The sequence below is a fragment of the Aphis gossypii genome, unplaced genomic scaffold, assembly GCF_020184175.1.
Source record: "Aphis gossypii isolate Hap1 unplaced genomic scaffold, ASM2018417v2 Contig00745, whole genome shotgun sequence".
Classification (NCBI taxonomy): domain Eukaryota; kingdom Metazoa; phylum Arthropoda; class Insecta; order Hemiptera; family Aphididae; genus Aphis; species Aphis gossypii.
In genome coordinates this window covers 19623-32860 of record NW_026083261.1, presented here as the reverse complement: position 1 = coordinate 32860, position 13238 = coordinate 19623, and positions in this window count along the sequence as shown.

Sequence of the window (13238 nt, the reverse complement as noted above, 5' to 3'; positions counted from 1 at the left end):
TTTTTTATATTCTTCTCGTTTTTATTTTTTATATTACAAATAAAATAAAATTTTTAATTTAAGATTTCTAAATTATATTTTTTTCTGAAAAATTATTTATGTCACTATGTTTTATTTTATTTTATTTTAAAATAAAAAATTCTTATTTAATTAATTATTTCTCGAAAAATTATTTATGTTATTTTTTATAACAGAAAAATTTATTATATTATTATTATAATTTTTTTTATGCGTAAAATATTCTAAGTGTAATATTAAAATATTAAAATTATTTAATCGTTACGTTTTTTTTTTTTATTTATTTATTTAATTCGACCTGCTTATTTAATTTTTACTTAAATTATTTATTTAATTTTTATTTAAATTATTTATTTTTTTTTGTTTAAATTGTTTATTTAATGTTTTACAGGAAATATATACATACACCTTCACAATTAAAATAACTTATACGATGGAGTTTTTAATTCCAAAGGAGACACGAATAGAGTTAGACGCTTAAAATTATTCTACATTAGAAAAAAAATTATGCTCACACAACGATGGTTTGAGTCGATGCGTCCATTCTTCTTGATTGCTGAGCCGTGGTGTGACTTGTTGATTCTTTCTCTTTCGGAGTCGCTGAAGTTGACGTTCTGCAGTTGCCTTCTTCAACAATGATTCGTTGCCGAATGTGCCTCAGTGAATTCTTGATGTCGATATATTTTAATTTCGAAGAATTTTTCGAAATGGAAAAAAACATATTTTTTTCCCGAAAAATGTTCAAAGTTCGAAAAAATAAAATTGTTCGACTAAAGAATTCTTATTTGAAAGAATCCTACCGACTGCGCCAAATTTGTAACGTTCCACGTACGAGCAACAGAAAGATGTAGATTTTAAATAAATGTGAACGCAGTTGAAATATTTTCTAAGTATTTTTTATTAGAAAAATATTCTAAGTCCAGGAGACAAAATTATTGAACTGGGTGACGTGAAGGTGCTCGCTCTAACTCTGGTAATCACGTCTGAAATGTGCCTATTCGGGGCCCCCTTATATATCATCCAGGGACACCCACGGTACCTTCACCAGCATTCACTTCTACCCACGCCTTGCGTCATCCGCGCGACCGCGACAGTGTGCGTCAATTGTGTGTCTATAATATTCTACCGGGTGACAATTACGCATCCACACATGTCATTAGATAGCAACCATATAGTCATTATTTTCTAGCGGGTAGAAAGCACACGTGTGATGATACTTGATACTTTCTAATTAGCTTTTACTTCTCATTTTAGGTCCCGACTTGTTGGTTGTCTAAACTCGATAATTGCTTTACTTGGCTGCTCACCCTTAGCATAATTATAGGGATGTTTGTTATGCCCCTAGTGTTATGGTTATTGTTGGCTACAGTATGTAGTAATTCATATATTATATTTAATATAAGTATCAGAGCACGTTGCAAATATAGTCTGTGCTATATTTTTATCAATTTTTCTATGTAAAAAAAAAAATAAGGTAGTTTTTCAAATTATTTTTTTAAAGTAGGTACCTACACAATTTTGATTTACATTTTTAAATTATCCAATAAAATTTTATTTCTACATAATCTTAGAATAGATGAAATGTCATCAATTCTGTGACATAGAAATAAGTAATGACTGAAAATAAATATATGCACCTAGAATCTAAATATAGTCTATATATTGCCTTTAAATCCAAACCCTACTTATTACTATAGTTTAATTATGCTCCTCAACACTGTAGAGAAAAAACTTAGGTACTAGATTTACAACTGCTCTGACTTGGTTCAAATGTCCTGTCCTATAAGATAAAAAAATTTACCAAATAAACATATCGTATATTATTGACTTTTTTAAAAAAATAATGACAATTGCTTAAATAATAAATGGTAAAAATTTTTATTTTGTAACCATCTATTATATTATACTTATTGGAAATAAATATAGATAGAAAATTTTAATTTATTCATTGAATACATTATACATTCATTGTATTTATTATTCAAATAAAATGTTTATAGATTTGTAATATATTTAAAAGTATTTTTGACATCCCTAGGTTAACTTAGATAAATTAGTAGTTAGGGTTAGGTTATATTAGTAAGCTTACATAAGTATATTGCTTGGGAGAATGTCAGACCTACATGTGTTAGGTATTAGTGTCTATCTTACACATTTATAGATAAGTAACATATATTATTGTCTATTGTACATAACAAGTTTGTGTTATTATTTTATTAGAATAAATATAGGCACGTTGGTTTATATACTCAATATTAGTATTCATATACATCAATATAATATATATATTTTTTATTGGTATTTTATTTTTAAGGCATTAGGTAGTTATGAATTAATGTGCATTTTTAAGTTTTAATATTTTATACATCTGTAATGAGACTCATTTAAATATTATATATTAGTACAGGACTATGATAACTTGACAATAAATTATAACTATAGGTACATTTAAAGATTATGTTGATAAAAAGCACAAAAAGCAGTGGCGGCTCGTGGTGTTCAAAGTAGGTGGTGTGCAATTATTGCAAAAGTTAATTAAACAAAAGAATAATCAGTTCAAAATATAAATGTGATCAGTAAAATATTTATTAGAATTTTTGATTTTTATATTGGTGAAAATAATAATAATAAAAAAAAATAATTTGAAAATAATATTACACATAATGTAGGTATAGTGTATAGACTGTATAGTACCTATATTTTATTTATTGTCACAACAGACAACATGTCATAACTAATAATATTAAACAACAAAAAAATGAAACATTTTTATTTGTGAAGTCCAGCCTTGGAAAAGGCAAACAGTTCTATGACTTTATTGTTGAAATCATGTATATTTCATGACAAAGTTTTTTTCAATAGATAACATCACTAATGCTGAATGCTGATAATCTTTCTTGGTGCATTGTATAACGTAAAAATGTTTTAGTTCTTTTTAATGTCGAAAAACACCTTTTTGATTCTGCTGTGGACATAGGTATTGTAATAATAATTTTTAATAGCTTCATGCTCTCACTGAATGTACTAGTAATGTTTTCAGATATAATTAAACAGGTAAACAAGATACACATGTTAGTTCCTACACGATAAAATTAGGTACATATGTAAGTTCCTACACAGTAAAAACCAGGTACATATGTAAGTTCCTACACAGTAAAAACCAGGTACACGTGTAAGTTCCTACACTAAGTATATTATAAGTTATCAATCTAATATCAGTTATATCATATTATAATACTATCATACATTTTAACCCTTTATTCTATATAATAAATAATAGTTCTTTACAATATTTAATAATTTACCTAATAATAATTCATCATTTATTGTAAAAAATATAAAGCAGTGCATTCTATACAATTTTAATAATTAAACTAATAAATATTATCAATTTAATAATTTTAATATAATAAAACAATAAAAAAAATATATATTTTAGTTTATGAGGTTTATTTCTGAAGCTTATAGCTTTAACGTAGTCATATTGATTAATTTGTTTAGTTAAATATTCTTTTATTTTTTTGATTTATACAATTTTTTTCTCGGCATGTTTTGACTTATTTTAATTACTAAATTACTCTTGTGTTCTTATTTTATGTATGTATTAACTTGAAATAATTGAGAATTTCGATAATTTTAAAAATATGCGGATGTTGATGATAAAAATTTGAATTAAAATCCGAATGAAAACTTTCGCATGCGTTATTTTATAGACGTGGATTGATAACTTATAATATACTTAGTGTAGGAACTTACACGTGTACCTTTTTTTTACCCTGTAGGAACTTACACATGTGCCTGTCTTCCATCGTGTAGGAACTAACATACGTACCTTTTTTTTTCGTGTAGGAACTTACACATCACATATGTAGGAATTAACGTATGTAATTGTCTACCTGTTACTCTCGTGTAGGAACTTACGATTCCCCTTGACGGTATCTACCCATAAGTGACGAGTAGGTATATACAAAACAACTTAGGTACATATTTTTTTGATTCCATAAATGAGCATTTGGTAAGCTAAATTTCTAAATAAATTCATAATCAATAAAAAATTATAACGTACATTGTATATATTTATTATAATAAATATTTATTTTAAAAATCTTGAAAGAGTTACAGTTTTTTATGCCCAACACTAATGGACTAATTGGTTATGTCATTACTCATTATTATGTATTCTGTTAATTTATTATAGATTTTTTGGACCGTCATATAAGCATGTGGGATGTGTATTGTATTTCATATAATAATACCTAGTTGCCACATATACCACGTCCTACATGGAAGTTAGATAGATATTTTTCCAATATTAAGTATTCTATAATCTATTATAATAACAATAGGTTAGGTTAGGTAGCAATAAATTAACTATATATAAACATTTTTGTATAAGTATAGCTCCGAAATGGAAACACTTGATTATCTTACCATTCAAGTAACTGGAGATATATAGTAGTATTTGATTGTGATGGAGACAATGAACCAGGTTAGTTGTATATTAAAAAATATTTTTTAAGGTTTAATGAAATTTCAAACAATCCATCAACATCAAAAGTAGAATTTAATTCAGTATCTAGTAATCCTGGAAAGCAAGATTGAGATGATTATTCACCAGCATTACTAAAGACTTCATTATCTAAACAATTAGTACATAACATTTGTAACATTCATGTCTATTTTTTTTTTCAGATCCTGTTTTTTTCACATTAAATTTTGTAATTAAATATTGTTGTAATTTTTATTCATGTCAACTCTATAATCATCCAATATCAAAATTGTTTTCTGTTGAACTTAAATAGTAAATTAATTAACTGAATGATACCTATCATTTAAGTAAGTACATTTTAGTACTGATATAATTGTTTTCTAATGGAAGAAGTTCTTTTGTGGGATTTTACCAATTGCGCTTAAAATGACCTTTTAATATACCTACTAATTGCGCTCAGTTGTTTTCAGGGTTTATAATATTATTCTACATTACACCTAGTATATAAAAATACTTTTATAAAAATATGAATTTTAAATAGATATTTTTAGTCAATACAAAAAATTAAACAATGAACGTCAATATTAATAATAATTGTACAATATAAATTTATACCAAATCATACACATAGATACCTGATACACGTCAATGATAAATCTATATCTATATCTATATCTATACTACTTTATAAAATTAAGTCGCTTTTTTTTGTCCGGGCTAATCTCCGAAACTACTTATTCAATCGTCGTGCATTTTTTTTTTTTAAATTAAAGAGAATGTCGGGTTATTTACTATTTATTTAATTGATTGTACTACTTTCATTTTTAAAATGCCTCGACGAAAGTTAAACATTGGTCGATCTCAGAATGATGCCAAAAGAAAGCGTGTAGTACGTAGAGAACGACAAACAAATAATGATGATGTTGTTAATGACAGAGGTTCATGGTCGAGAAAAGATTATTCTGCTATGAACTATGTGTTAACGGTGGATTACAAAAATGACCCATCAGTTTTTATAGGAAATTTACAATAGTTTGCCAGTTTTGTTCTGCTCTGAGATGGAAAGACGAAGCAAACCTTATGTTGCTCTAATGGCAAAGTAAAATTAGATGAAATAATTATACCACCAGAACCATTGAATTCCCTTCTTAATGGAAGTCACACAAACATAAACAATTCACACGCGAAATTCGTTCTTACAACAATGCTTTCCAAATGACTTCATCAGAAGCAAGCAGGTAGTTCATAAAGGGTTTATGCCTACCTTTAAAGTACAGGGTCAGGTTTACCACGTTGCCGGCAGTCTTTTTCCACATCATCCTGATGACCATAAATTTTTGCAGATTTATTTTATTTCCGATCCTGATACACAAGTATCAAAACGATGTAACAGAGAGATCCTCGACAGCATATTAATAAGATCCCTACAAGACATGTTAAAACCTCATAATAGACATGTTAAAGTCTTTGAAAACAGCCATTTGAAAAGCGTTCCTTCTAATGTTACAGACTATAAATTGGTAATTCACTCTAACAAAGTTCCAATTGGTGAAAATCGCGGTCGTTACAATGCTCCGTCAACGAGCGAAGTAGCCGTTATAATTACAGGACAACAATTCGACAAAAGAGACATTGTACTGCGATGTCGTGATGACAATCTTCAAATAATTTTGAATTGCACCGATCCTACGACAGTCTCAATATCCATTAATGTTCCCCTACGGTGGTGAAGATGGATACTCGATAGATACCCTCAAGTCGATCCTGTTACTAGAGTTCTACACAAAAAAAAATTTCATGTATGAACTATTATTGCTACCGCATAATGGAACGCCAGAACATTCAAATCATTTACTTAGATATGGCATGTTATTTAACCAATATATAGTTGATCAGTATGCCAAAATCGAATCTGAGCGTTTGGCGTTTATAAGACACAATCAAAAGACATTACGTGCTGAAAGTTATATCATCTACAGGACGCATTGCGCTCAAATGAACAAAGCAATAAATTGGACAATTAGTTATATTGCCATCAAGTTTTACGGGGGGACCGAGGTATCTTCATGAAAAAACACAGGATGCAATGACTTACGTAAAAAAATTATGGTAAAAACAGATTTATTCATCACGATGACATGTAATCTACACTGGCCCGAGATCTTAAATAATATCCATACTACTAATTCAAAACCTCAAGATAGATACGACATAGTAAATCGATTTTTCATTAAAGGTTGCAAAAGCTGTTAACTCTCATTAATTAACATAATATATTTGGCCCTTCCGGTGTTATATGTATACGGTTGAATGGCAAAAGCGTGGGTTACCACATATACACCTTCTTCTTTGGCTTACAAACAAAATCCAACCAGACCAAATTGACAGTGTAATTACAGCTGAAATACCAAATAAAGAAGAAGATCAAGAACTGTATGATATTGTTGTAAAGCACATGATTCATGGACCATGTGGGGCTTTTAACCATAACTCACCATGCCATGGTTGAGGGGAAATGTTCTAAGAAATTCCCAAAACAATTTCAGAGAAAAATACCTCTCTGGTGACGATGGCTATCCAAAGTATAGAAGATTATCACCCGAAGAAGGTGGAAAAATATGTACTATTCCAAATCATGAAATTGACAATAGATGGATTGTACCCTACAACAAACTTTTGCTAAAGTATTTGATTGTCATATTAATGTAGAATGATGTAGTTCTATAAAGTCGATAAATATGTAACTAAATATATTAAAAAGGCAGCGACCAAGCTACGTTTAGCGGCAGTCGACAGATGAAGTGGACCAATATCGGGTTGGTCGCTACATTTGTAGCTCAGACGCAATTTGGCGGATTTATCATTTAGTATACACGAGAGAGCACCAACTGTTATCCATCTCGCAGTTCACTTAGAAAATGGTCAAAGGGTATATTTTTCAGAAAGTAATGTAAGTGAAATTGTTGATAATCCGCGAGATACGACACTAACAGCGTTTTTTAAATTATGAGCAGAAGATGAATTTGCTAAAAACGTTGACTTATGATAAAATTCCAAGTTACTATACATGGAATCGGGTTGGTAAAAAGTTTAATCGCGGCGTATAAAAAAGGAACTGTGGTGGAAGGGCACCCTGGCGTCAAAAAAAACCGATGCTCTGGGCAGAGTATATACAATCCATCCTAACAATACCGAGTGTTTTCACTTGAGGATGCTGCTCCATATAGTTAAAGGTCCTACTCTTTTCAAAGTTTCGCACAGTGAAAAATGTCATTATGACACTTTTCAAGGTGCATGCAAGCGTTGGTTTATTGGATGACGAGTCTCATTGAAAACACGCTATCAGAAGCGTCTATATGTTGTACACCTAAATCACTAAGATGTTTATTTGCTATCATGCTAACGTTTTGTCAAATTACTGATCCTTTGAAGCTTTGGCAAAATTATCGTGAAAGTATGGCAGACGATATACTGCATCGAAAACGACAGGAATTGTCATCAAATGATATTAGTTTTGACCAAATTATATTTGATGAAGCTTTATTTGAATTAAACAAAGAAGTGGAAGTTTTATCGGGGAAATCTATAATACATTTTGGTTAGATTTGGAAATCTATAGTACATTTTGGTTTTCCCTTACCGATAAACATAAATAGAACAACAATTAATATTGAGTATTTAAGAGAGAGAAGTTATGATCAACAGCAACTATTATTGTCCGTTCAAAATGAAAATCAATTAAACCGTGAACAAAGAATTGTATATGATTCAGTAATATCATCTGTTAACAATAATGAAGGCAAAATATTATTTTTAGATGCTCCTGGGGGCAGGGGTAAAACTTTTTTGATAAATTTACTTCTTGCAAAAGTAAGATATGGGGAAAAATTGCTCTTGCGGTAGCGTCATCTGGCATTCCAGCTACGCTATTAGTAGGGGGCCGAAACAGCTCATTCTACATTTAAACTTCCTTTGAAAATGATAGTGACGATATTACGAGTGTCTGTAACGTTTCAAAGCAAAGTGGTACTGGAAATTGATGCAGGACTGTTGTCTAATTATTTGGATGAAGCGTCAATGTCCCAAAAACTTCAGTTGAAGCTTTAGATAGAACGATGCGAGACTTGCGTCATAATAATAGTCCTATGGTGGCTGCACAGTGTTGTTCTCTGGAGACTTCCGTCAGATCTTGCCTGTGGTTACAAGAGGACAAGAGCTGATGAAGTCAACGCGTCATTGAATGTATATCAACCAGAATATAAAAATATTTTTTTTTTCGATATTTTTATCGATATTAATCGATTCAAAGCCCTGCTATTATCGATATATATTATTATTTATATTATATTTATATTTTTATTTTATCTGCTAGAGGGCGCCACCGATGTAACTCAGTTTTTGTCTCTAAATCTTTAACTCACAGAGGAGTTAGGTCCATAATTTATGCTATAAACCCGCTCCCCGACATTCTCTTTAATTTAAAAAAAATTGCAGACATTGACTAAGTAGTTTCGGAGATTAAAAAAAAAGAAAGTAAGTAGTTCGGAGATATTTATTCGCTGATTCTTAAACTATTTACAAAAATTTATAAACATATCAATCGTACTAAGTACAATTACAATTCATCATCAACCGTAAAACATTCTAACAAAAGTTGCACGTTGTAGTTCCCAAATTAACAAAATTAACTTCCAGCTTATCTAAATATAGGGACTATCAGTAAAAGCTAGTACAAAATAAGTAGTTATTTAATAATATACAGTAGTATAAGACAATATTAATCTAATAACATAATATTAACTTCAAACTTCTCTTCTATAGTGATACTTTGATGATCTCACATAACTATTTTTTATTATAAGGGTCTGAATAGCGGGAAATTTCAATAGTATTTATTCAGGTAGAATCAGATATGAAGAAACTAACGTACTGTTTAATATATGAAAATAACATAATTATCTATTAAAAGTATAGAAAAGATACAACGCAAGTACAATCGTCATCAACCGTACAGCTTAGTGCAGTTAGTAGTTTCCTATAATAAATTTTCCAGTTTTATACATAATATATTAATATATAAGTACTTACGTTTTTCTACGATGAGTCATAACTTTTTAATTCAACTCAGATCTTCTATAGTAGGTATCTAAAGCTAATTTATAAGGGAAGTGGAAATATAGTTGAAATTTTCAGGTAGAATCAGAAACCTTACTGTCTATATACGTATAGGAACCATTTACACAAAAAAGCATAAAAGTAAGATAGATTTTCTTCATTTAACGACTATTTCTATTGGAATTATTCCGTCTAGGTTTGGTTATTTAGTAGAAAGTTTAAGGCATTAATTTGTAAAATGCAGACCGGTGTTAACTGATATTTTTATTTATTTATTTATTTTACGGAATAAAATTCCAATTTCAATTTAAATATAATAAAAATACAATAATATTTAACATATAAAATTATAACAAAATACGTAGTTTAAAACAACATTTTTTTTTTTTTTAATAACATATTAAAATAATTATGAGTTATCTATATACATATAGGAGACCGCCCCGATTCACCCATCAACGCCCAGACTAAACCGCTGGGTATAGGGACTTGAAATTTTGTACAGAGGTTCCTTAAGCAATGTAAGTGAGCACTAAGAAAGGATTTTTCAAAATTTGCATTTTAAAGGGTTGCTCAAACGGGGATTTTCAGATTACGATGGAAATTTTGTTTTTAATTTTTGTTTATAAATGGTTGCTATAACAACTTGATTTATGTGTTACACATTTATCACTTTATTATTACAGCTAATTAAAATTTTGTACAGAGGTTCCTTTTTTGTTTTTTGTTTATAAATAGTGCTATAACAACCTGATTTATGTTACTTACTTAGTTATTTTTTTAAAGTTTGTATACATTTTATATAGGTTAGCTAGCTATATATTATGTATTTTTTTCAAATTGTTAATCGCTGTTCAGTGTATTGGTACACTGTAAAGTGTATACACAGTGTAATTAATCTATATACATATAGGCAAAGTTATCGGCGACTCGCGATTGCAACATACAGTAAGTACGGGCGGTAGACGGTCAAAGTACAAAGATAACGCGAAATGGTGAATACGTGCTGCCTACAACTCCGTCGGCCTTACTCACCCCCCACCATTGACCGATCAGCCACCGTTGTCATCGAGTTTTTAAACGTGAATGGGGAAATGGTATCTCACATCGTTGTACCTATTACAGGAGATGGTGCCTGTTTATTTAATTCGCTCTCCTATCTTATGTACGGAACTGAGCAAATGGCCAGAGAAATACGCAAGCTTATTGTGAGCCACGTAACAAAAAATTGGACGGAGTTTTCTGTCATGTCTCACGACAACAATGGGAACAACTATATGAGTTCCGCTGAGTATTTTGCTGACATGTCTCAATTATATACTTATGATGGTTTATGTGAATTGGTGGCCGCTGGACAATTGTTCAACTACGTTTTTGAAGTTTACCGCAATTATCAGCTCTATGAGCGTTTTGGTATTGAAAGTTACCCTGTGTTGAGGATGCGTTTTACGCAAAATCTCTCTAGGGGCCATTTTGATGTATACCTGCCTAATGAGTCAGAAAATATGATCCCTCAGAGAGATTCCATATTACAGCAATCACCTTTTCTTTTATCCTTGAAGAAGGGTAGAAAACGCCGTGCCAGATACACTAGCAATATAGAAAAAAACAACTTAAAAACGCGGCAAAGACATATGCAATTCGTAATCCTTAGTGACAACAGATCTGCAGTTGCCAGGTACCAGCTAGATAATCCTGAGGTAGGCAGAGCTGCTAAGTCTCGATATGCATACTAATCCCCGCCGGAAAGTTGAAAGACTGACACTTCCATGGAAAATAATGGTCAACTCAGGAATGACGTACAATCCTAACCTGGCTTATGAGCATTCAAACTTCCTATCGATCTCATTAACATAGAAACGCCAATATGTAATATACCAAAACAAAGTAATATAGCCAAAGTGCTTCGCGATTGTAAGTTTATTGTTTGGGATGAAAGCACTATGGCGCATAAAAGATGTTTTGAGAAACTTGATAGATCTCTTAAAGATATAAGAAATAAAAATGAAGTGATGGGAGGAGCAACTGTTCTTTTAACTGGAGACTTTAGGCAAACTCTAAAAGTTATACCAAGAGGAAGTCGAGCAGATGAAGTTAAGGCTTGCATAAAAGCTTCTTATTTATGGCCGTTAATCAGAAAAACTTTCTCTCAAAAAAAATATGAGGGTCACCTACCTGGGAGGTGATGTCACAGCTGGAAAATTCTCTGAACTTCTACACAAAATAGGAAATGGAGATTTTCCCGAGTTAGATGGGAAGTTGGTTATCACTAAGGATTTAGGTTTAGTAGTGACAACACTACAAGAACTTATAGTTCAAATTTATCCTGATATTGCCGATATAAAAAACAAATCGATGGATTGGTTATGTGTTAACCTATTTTGACCCTTAAAAATGACAGGGCAGCTGTGATTAATGAAATTATTTTTAAATCATTAAAGGGAACAGAAATGGAGTATAAGTCTATAGACATGGTACTGAAGACAGATGACGCAGTTCACTATCCTGTGGAGTTCCTCAACGCACTTAATCCCCCTGGCTTTCCAGCACATGAGTTAGTCCTTAAAGTAGGAGCTCCTATTATGCTGTTGCGAAATCTCCACCCACCCAAACTCTGCAATGGTACTCGACTGTGCGTGAAAGCACTCCAAAACAATGTAATTGAGGCAACAATAATTATAGGTTGTGCTCAAGGAGAATCAACGTTTATACCACGTATACCACTTTTATCATCAAACTATCCATTCGAATTTAAAAGACTGCAGTTTCCTATCAAGGTATCTTTTGCAATGACTATAAATAAGTCGCAAGGGCAGTCGTTTGAAAATAGCAGGGATTGACTTGAGTGATGACTGCTTTACACATGGGCAATTTTATGTGGCATGCTCCAGAGTTAGTTCCCCTACAAGCTTAGTCATTCTTGCCCCAAACAGAAGAACAACCAATGTAGTTTATAAGGAGGTGCTATAATAATAATAAAAAAATAATAACAATATTCAAATCCTATAAATAAAATAAACTAAATAATTAATAAAGTTATTAAATTGTTTTTATTTGAATCTAATAGTGCTATAACAATTAACACATACACACACACACACACACACACACACACACACACACACACACAAACAATTAAATTGTGAATTCGACGTAATATTAGCACTATCAATAAGATTAAATTAAAAATTAACACACGACATACGAAAATGCAAAAAAAGAAAGTAACACACGGGCAACGCCGTGTCGGGTCAGCTAGCATAATATAAAACAAAGAAACAATATTAATGGATAAAATTACAATGTACTAGGTTTACTATAGTAATTCATACTGCAGTCACAAATCATAAATGTAAAGAAAAATTTTTTAAAAAATAAGTTAAAAAAACGAGATCTTTCCTAGTGTTACCTATAGTATTTGTTAAAGTAGGCTTTTCTAAAACAATTACCTCATGATCAAAATTGAAAATAGGTGGGTGGGTAGGTGTATTCTAGTGCGATAAGTTTTTAATAATAATATTTTAAACTATTTTAAGTAAAAAAAAAAGAAAAGTAGATTAAAAGCTGTGGCTGCATACGAACGGTTGGCCAAATGTAAACTCCTACATTAATAACC